This window comes from Euprymna scolopes, chromosome 6, assembly GCF_053919585.1.
Source record: "Euprymna scolopes isolate OS-2025 chromosome 6, ASM5391958v1, whole genome shotgun sequence".
Taxonomy (NCBI): Eukaryota; Metazoa; Mollusca; class Cephalopoda; order Sepiida; family Sepiolidae; genus Euprymna; species Euprymna scolopes.
The window spans coordinates 44589724-44598685 of record NC_136487.1 but is presented as its reverse complement, the minus strand read 5'-3'; the positions used below and the strand labels follow the sequence as shown (position 1 = coordinate 44598685).

The 8962-nt window shown below is 33.0% G+C and overlaps 1 pseudogene; it reads left to right on the top strand.

Moving 5' to 3' along the window:
- The first annotated feature begins 5629 nt into the window (after positions 1 to 5629).
- Positions 5630 to 5841, top strand: LOC145278579 (U2 spliceosomal RNA; annotated as a pseudogene).
- Positions 5842 to 8962: the final 3121 nt, after the last annotated feature.

Genomic DNA, 8962 nt, shown 5'->3' with positions numbered 1-8962 from the left:
AAAAACAAGCAGCACAAAATTAAACTAATATAAAACAGATAATTAAATACTCCAACTAAACGACCTTTAGTCTAAATACAGTCCATAACTAATTTTTAATGATATACATTTCATGTGAAACTACTAAGGATTGGTTTTGATTCTTGTCAAGAATTCTTGTCAAGAATCCCCTTTATATTAAAAGGCAAAAATAAAAATCTTCATAGTGTACGCACCTGTGACGAAAGTAAAATATCATAGCCGAAAAACCATCTAAATTAAGTAGTTTTATTGTTAAATAACAAAATCTATTTTATGTGTAACAGAACAGTCGCTGTCTTGTCCGTCATTTTGAAAACAATCTAAAAAAAACAAAAAAAAAACAAAGGGGGATAACTCAATAATTCAAATTTATGTTGTAATGCCTGCGAATTCCAATTAATACTTTAAAAATATTTTTCCTATATAAAAAAAACTGCTTCATCAATTTACGTAATTTTTGGAATATGATATTTTCATTTCGCCATCGGTACGTACGTTATACAGATTTTTCTTTATTTTATTTTTACATATAGGGATAATTTTGAGCAAAGAACTGATATTTTATATCAAGTTTGGAAAAAAAATGTAACTCTCCTAAAATGAAGTCAAATAAATGGAATGTTATGTTGTCAGTTCTCTATCTAGCAAAACAAATACGACACCTGTCCATATCTTAAAAAATAAACGCTTTTAAAGAAGACTGTTTCAGGGATTGTTTCTCTATCCGACTTATTTTTAAACGCACATCAGTGCCTTTTTAGAGCTGAGCAGCACGAAACCTTTCGCCATGGCAATCATGGTCGAATTCATGTAACTTTTTATTGCCTATAATTTATTTGTGTGCGGTACGGTTTGCAGTGAATCTCTTATTCTCGGTAGATTGAATGAACATATTTATTTTCACGGCACTTGTTGAAGTAAACCCGTATATATTATACATATATTATTCCGCAGCTAATTTAACTATTTATTCACATGCTCTGCTTGAAGAGCTTTTTATGATAGACGTGCTATTAAACTTGAATAAAAATAAGAAACTTAGGTGGGTATGTAGAATACGGAACGTGTTAAAATAATAACGTTATTATTTAGAAACTTATTCTTAATATAGAAAGAGAGCAGAACATTTTTTAACTTGTCTGTATTTTCACCTAACAATTTAATAACCAAAAGATAACTTAAAAAATTAATTAAATTTGAAATTGCTATCTAAACAATAGCACATTCCGTATTCTTCATACATACCGAAATTTATTTTAATACGGACTTCAAAAGATTTCAACTTCTAAAAATCCATTCTGTTTATTTTAAACAATCTGAGCCGATGAAACATTTTTGTTTTTATATTAGGATTTTTATTCATAAATCCTACATTTTGGGATTTGGAAGTATCACAGTTTATCGATTAGCTATAATAATTAGTGTCATCAGCCAATTAATTTTACGATTTGGAAATTAATTCGATTAGTTGCTATTCTCTTTACAAAAACAAAAGGCACAAATCTGATTTTAATTATATATATATATATATATATATATATATATATATATATATATATATATATATATATATATATATATATATATATATATAAATTTTATATATTTAGAAATATTTAAAAACGATAATAACTTTATATTCTTTATAGTTATTTTCCAAAAACTTTCAAATTGTAATGATAAAAATATAAAATTCATTTTCCGCTTTAAGTCGTTGGGAAATCTTTCTTTTCTTAAATTTCGGGGTAAGGGATTTTCACCCCATGTATCATTTCATAAATCTCTTTTCAAAATCCTTCAATTTCTCAACCAAAGTCATGTCATCAACATTTTAAACTTTGGTATAACCGGTGGAAAAATATTGCAAACGAAAATGTTTTTCTTGTCTATTTTTTTTTCAATTGATCTAATGTTCAGTTGAAAGGGCCTTATCATTCCTTCCATCCGGCGACGCATGCGTGTTTTGTCCGAAAAAAAAAAGAGAGAACATTCATCCTAAGATAATTTTCTTTTTTTTATTTATTTATTTTTCTGTGTATTTTTTTTTTATTATTGTCGGTCTCTTTTCTGCTTACGTTGAATTGGGCAATCGACATCAATCATTTTTTTTTTATCTATAAACCGATTGCTTTGATTTGATCTGTACCAAGAACCAATAAATTCGACTGTTCGAGTCACGTGATCTATTATGTGACTGTCAGCCAATGAAACGAGCGTGCAGAATAAAGAGTGAATTTTCAATTAAAATATGCGTTTTTTATTATTATTTAATCCATTTTTACTCGCATCACATTCATTAGAGCATATTCATCTAATACTAATGGATATTTGGTATCTGTATGTCTGAAGCTGAAACTATGCCATAACTCCTATGAATTGTGCTATCGTACTATCTTTTAATATTCAATTCAGTTTAGAGTGCTGATGTAATAGAATGGCATCAATTTAAAAGATGAATGTAAAGCCCTAAAACGTACACAATCGAAAAATGGTCTCAAATCCAACGTCTGCTTTTGCTTTCTTTGTGCGCGTTAATTATTAATTATAATTGTGTTTAAGAAGACACTGCTTTTATTTTAATTTTCATTTATTTAAAACCAAGGAGAGTATAAAAAGGACAATTTCATTCTCATAAAAAGTAATTCTAATTAACAGATATGCAGAAGTATATGAAAAGACAGACGTTGGTTTTCAAACCATTTTTAGATTGCATGTGCTTTAGCGTCCCAAATTCATCTTCCAAATTGCTACCGCTACAAATATATTAGCACTCAATTTACTATACTATTTTTTATTAGCAATGGAGATTTGGGAGCTGAAACTATGGCATTTCTTCTATTAATTGTACTACTGTACTATATTTTAATATTCAATTCAGTTTACTGCAATATTTCTATTACTTATTTTTACAGTTTTTTTTTTCACCCCAAGCAAAGCACAGTGCCACTAGCAGCAGTAATCACAGTAGTGATGGGCTACTCTTTTGGACCATATTTGCAGGAATACTATGTAAGGAGTTGGACAGCGAGATGTATGTTCACATTACACTTGAACTTCTGCATGTCAGTATAGTCAGTAAAGCAGAGGCATGAGAAGGAATTCCAAAGTCTAGCAGTTTGAGGAAAGAATCTATTTGAGTACGGCATCTGCGGATCTCTACGGTGTAGGGTGGGATTTTGTTGCTCGAAGAGGGTCTAGTGCTTTAAGCTCGTTCGAGCACTTATCATTAAAGTACTTGTAAAACAGGCACAGAGATGCGACATTGCAGCGATGAGACAGAAGTTAGAGTTTGGCCGACAGTGCGGGACCTATTAGGTTGGCGACTCTTTTTTTTTAACCCTATTTAGGAGCGAGAGACCAGTTGCATATGCACAAATCCAGACATGACAACAGTATTCCATGCATGGGCGAATAGCGGCTTTGATGAAATGCAGGATACGTTCAGGTATGAGTAACTTTCTAGCACGATAAAGGGATCCCACTTTCCTCGCAGCATATTTGGTACTTACCTCAATGTATTTGTTCCAATTCATGTTTTTTCGTAAATGCTAAGCCTAGGAGCTTGAGGGTAAACTTTCAGGTAGAGTATCATTAACCAATTACTGGTGGGGAATTGATATCTGTTTGTCTGAAATTGAAGCTATACTTCTATTAATGCGCAATTCAGTTTACCGTAAAATTTCAGCCTGACAAAGTGATTGTTAGCAGAATTCAAAATGTCTTACGATAACAATACCACAGCTTTAAAAAAAAAAAGATAAGAATAATCAGACTACATTTTAAATATTTTATGACTGAAAAGAGAAATCGCGCTGAAAAAGAAACAAGATCAGACATTAATATGGAAAGAAGACTTCATGAAAAGTCAAAGAAGATTCTAAAGCTTTCCGTCAAGAATGAAGATGATTATATTCAAATTTTAATATTTACAACTTATTCCCATTGTTTTAATAATTTAGGAAGTCAGAAAAGATTAGGAGCTACTGCTGCTGCTGCTGCTGCTGCTGCTGCTGCTTCTTCTTCTTCTTCTTCTTCTTCTTATTATTATTATTATTATTATTATTATTATTATTATTATTATTATTATTATTATTATTATTATTATTATTATTATTGCCTCACGTGGAGCTTTCACACAGGTCAACAAACGATCTGATTGGAAACTTGTGGTGTTCTCTGGAAGCTGAGTGACAACAAGTCTCCCCAGACGTCCAGCTCTCTTCACTTCCTTCGATAGCATTTGCAAATGAATTTCCATCATCGCAACAGCCTCTTACAATTGATTTCTTGCTGGCAGTGGCCATTGGTTTATACTGGAATTTGAGTGGCACTCAGCCTCCCCAAGGTCCCAGTTCGCTTTGCGCTTGTCAAGCCGAGGTCTGGCTAGCGCTCTCTCCTCAGTCTTTCAGTCCTTCTTGACCCTTCTCGGCTCTTTGGTATCACTTTTTAATTTGGGGGGAGCGGTGATGAAACAATGGGGGGGTGCAGGATGGGGATGTAGAACTAGTAGATATGCAGTTTCGGTGTTCTTCATTCAATGTGACGCTTATTCGTTATATTGTCTTTTTGCATTATTCTCCGCATTCAAAGGGTTTCCTTAATATTTCAGTCGTTTTCATTATCGTAAGTCGTTGTACTTTTGCAGTTATTCTTCTGATTCCAATTTCTGACATTCTTTTTTCGAAGTTTTTTCGGAATTGTTCCTAGTGCTCCTACTATTATCTGTACTGTTTTGATTTTCTTCATCATCCAAATCCCTTTTAACTCTCTGGCTAGCTCTGTGTATTTGCTTCGGTTCTCCTTTTCTTTCATACTCATCCTGTGGTCAGTTGGGACAGCAAAGTCTACGATTTGATAGGATTTTTCTTTCTTGTTAATTATTACGACATCTGGTCTTTTTACTTGGATGGGTTTGTCCGTCTGTATGTCCATGCCCCATAGGATTTTATGGTTCTCGTTTTCGAGTGCTGCTGTGGGTTTATGCTTGTACCATTTGTCTGTACGCTCAAAATGCAGTCGTTTGCACAATTCCCAGTGCACTGCCCTCCCCACTTGGTCATGCCTGTTTTTGTATTCCTTTGGGCCACTTACTATATGGTTTATCGTTTCGTCTCTTTGTCCACATAGTCTGCATTTGCTGCTTTCTTGGGTTTTATCGATCCTTGTTTTGATATGGTTGGTTCTTATCGAGTTATCTTGTGCACAGTCTTCTATACAGATCAGTCCTCTCCCGCCATCTTTCCTTCTCACGTAGAGTCTGTCAATATTGTCCTTTGGGTGTTGTGCATTATGCATGGTCATGAGTTTTCTGGTTTTCTAGTCAAGTTGTCTCAGTTCTTCTTTTGTCCACCCTATAAACGGTCCAGAGTATCTTACTAGTGATACTTCCCATGTATTTATACCTTTTATTAGGTTTCTGCTATATAATTTCATTTCCAGGAGTTTTCTTGTTCTCCTGAGGTATTCCTTTCCAATTATCTCTTTCATTATTATCTATATATTAATACGATAGCGTGTGCGTTCTTTTGTGTATCGTTTAATTGTTATGAAATTCCATTAAAACAAAAAAAATTGGTGTAGCTGTTCAGACAAAGCTATAAAAATGATTTGTTCTTCTTGGCCTTTTGGGCAAGATCAAGGTGTAGTATCTGTTCTTCAGACGCTACATTTCAATTTCTTCTCTCTCAGCGGAGGAGAAATCCTTTACGACTAAGACAATTTTTTGTTCCTTTTCTCCACCTTAAAAAATGACCCTGGTGTCTAAATCCGTCCCGTGGGGAGGCGTTATAAATAGGTACTATATTTAATGTAACAAAGTTTTAATATTAAAACAGTAACTCAGAAAAGTAATTTTTGATCTAATTAGAAAATGCCATGGAAATGTCCCTTCTGATTAATTATAAAATGCACTGGAAATGTCTCTTCTGATTAATTATAAGATGCCGTGAAAGTTATTATTTAAGTAAGTGGGAGCGACATAGTGGGTGAAAGTTATGAAAATTATGATTGGTGTGTTTGTAATGAATGATAAGCCTAGACAACATATCAAAGTTCTTATATTAGTAGAAGAGGGGCATAATGTGGGGTTTTAATCATAAAAAATGATTGTCGAAATTAGTAACATATCCAAGAATTATGAAAAATGATGAAATGTGAGTTAATTGATTAGTGTTTTTGTAATGAAATAATAAACTCAGGCAATATATCAAAGTTATTATTTTAGTAAGGGGGAGGTTGTAAGGTGTGTTAAATTTTTGAAAAATTATTATCGAAATTAGTAACATATCCAAGAATTATGAAAAATGATTAAATGTGAGTTAATTGATTGGTGTGTTTGTAAAGAAATAATCCGCTCAGGAAATATATCAGAGTTATTATGTTTATAAGAGAGGGCGATAAGGTGTGTTTAAATTATAAAAAATATTGTCAAATTTGTAACATATACAATAATTACAAAAAATGATAACATGCAAGTTGATTAGTGTGTTTATAATAAAATAATCAGTCCAGACAATATATCAAAGTTATTATGGTAGTAAGAGAGGGCGATAAGGATGGTTTAAATTATGAAAAATGATTTTCGAAATTAGCAACATATCCAAGAATTATGAAAAATTATTATAGGTGATTTAATGCATTAGTGTGTTTGCAATGAAATAATCACACCAGACAATATATCAAAGTTATTATTTTAGTAAGGGAGGCGGTGATGTCGGTTAAAATGATAAAAAATGATTGTCGAAATTAGTACTATATCCAAGAATTATGAAAAATGATTAAATGATTAAATGTGAGTTAATTGATAGTTGTGTTTTTTTATGAAACAATCCTACCATACAATATGTCAATTTTTTTATTTAAGTAAGGGGAGGTGATAATGTGGGTTAAAATTATGATAAATTATTGTCGAACATAGTAACATATTTAATAATTATTAGAAATGATGAAATGTGAGTTAATTGACCGGTGTGTTTGTAATGAAATAATCAGCCCAGGAAAATATAAAAATTATTATTTTAGAAAGGGGGCGATACAGTTTTAATAAAAGGGCTAGAATTATATGATTGTGTCTTACTTCATACTGAACAGAACGCTCACAGAATGCCTAGCAACAATATATTTCATATGAAAAATGCCGCTGGTGAATTTCCACAGGTCCCGTTAGTTATTATTATTATCATTATTATTATTATTATTATTATTATTATTATTATTATTATTATTATTATTATTGTTATTATTATTATTATTATTATTAATATTTGTACTCACTGGAAGTTCTCACACAGGACTTCATCAGAGATTGTTCATTGACAACAACCGAAGTCTCCTTAGGATCCATCCATTGGAGGTCTGGTTTGTGCTTTTACTCGTCGATCCTTCCATCCTCTTTAACCCTTCGACTATTTAGTGCGGTGCCAGCCGATGCCGGTACTATTTTTGATGGGGGTTATTATTATTATTATTATTATTATTATTATTATTATTATTATTATTATTATTATTGTCTCACAAGGAGCTTCCACACAGGTCATCAAAGATCTCTCATTGAAAACAGCCTGTGGTGTTCCCTGGAAGCTGAGTGACGTCTTCCCAGGTTTCCAGTATTCTCCACCTCTTTCGATAACATTTGCAAATAGATTTGCATTTTCGCAACAGCTACTTCCCATTGATTTCTCATTGGCAGCGCCTATTAGCCTTCACTGGAATTTAAGTTGCAATGAGCCCCCCCCCCAGGTCCAAGTTCTCTTCGCACTTATCTGGTGGAGGTCTTGTCAAAGCTCGGTCTTTCCTTCCTCCTTGACTCTATTTGGTTATTTAGTCTCACTCTTTTTTGGGGGGGAGCAGTGATGTTGTAATGGGAGGATGGGGGTTGGGTTTGAGAACATAGTTATGCAGCTTTGGTGTTCTTGGTTCCATGTAGCGCTTCATGTTTTGCCTTTGCAGCAGTTTGTCTGGTCTGCGCTTGTTGCTCCTGTGTGTTAGTTTCCACATTCAAGGGTTTTCCTTAATATCTCAGCTGTTTTCATTATTGTTGTTCGCTGTATTTTTCCAGTCATTCCTTTGATTCCAATTTCTCCCATTCTTTTTTCGAAGTTTCTCGGTATTGTTCCTAGTGCTCCTACTATTATAAGTATTATTTTGATTTTCTTCATCTTTCATATCCCTTCAGCTCTCTGGCTAGCTCTTCTTCTTCTTCTTCTTCTTATTATTATTATTATTATTATTATTATTTTACATCTATTACTAATGGAGATTTGGTATCTGTCCGAAGACAAAACTACTATTTCTCCCATTAATTACACCATTTTACTTTCTTTTGATGTTCAATTAAGTTTACTATATTATTTCTATTAATAAGGGACAATTGATATCTGTTGTCCGAATCTGAAACTCTATGATTATATCTGTTAATTGCACTATCATTTAATAATCAATATAAAATTACTACTTATCAAGACCCGGAGGCCACTTAAGGATGAGGACCAATAAATGTCAGGTGATGGTAGAAATTGGGTACGAATTGATTATTTAAGAGGACGGCTCAACAAGAACTTGTTTACATTGGACTTGAAAACAATCATGTTATATTCAGCTGATAAGCACCTTCGCGGTATTATGTTCCACAGAGGAGTAGTTCTGGGTAAAGTTTTGCTTATGGATATTTCGTTTATTTTTAGGCACAGATAGAGGGTGTGACATTATTGACAGTGGTTGTAGCTAGACGAGGGGTTGCTGTGAATATTTTAGAGAAAAACCATAAATTGAAGTTCAGTTGAGCACCTGCCATGAAAATAAAGATAAGGCACAAATACGCTCACGGTATTTCTTCTGTGAGAAAGGGATAGCGAGGAGGAAAAAAGAACATCGCTCACTAAATTTCGAACTCTGTCCAGACAGGAAAGATAACTCTGAGTAGCTCCTGTCCAGATGTGGCAAC